The following is a 322-nucleotide window of genomic DNA, read 5'->3' as shown; positions in this document are numbered from 1 at the left end:
CTGCTGCTGCTGCTGCTGCTGCTGCTGCTGCTGCTGCTGCTGCTGCTGCTGCTGCTGCTGCTGCAGGGGGTATGTCTTTGCCCTGTGTCTGCTGCGCGAGCCTGCTGGAGGTGTGTGGGGTGTTATACTGCTTCGGTGGGATCGATGAGAGAGGCGTCCCCACCAACGCCCTACACAAACTCGTTCCTCTGCCTATTGGTCTGCTGCTGCTGCTGCTGCTGCTGCTGGTGTTGCTGCTGCTGCTGCTGCTGCTGTTGCTGCTGGTGTTGCTGCTGCTGCTACTGCTGCTGGTGTTGCTGGTGTTGCTGCTGTTGGTGCTGCA

This window comes from Eimeria mitis, genomic scaffold, assembly GCF_000499745.2.
Source record: "Eimeria mitis Houghton genomic scaffold, Emh_scaff414, whole genome shotgun sequence".
In the NCBI taxonomy this organism is placed as follows: Eukaryota; Apicomplexa; class Conoidasida; order Eucoccidiorida; family Eimeriidae; genus Eimeria; species Eimeria mitis.
Note: the sequence above shows the minus strand (reverse complement) of the source record.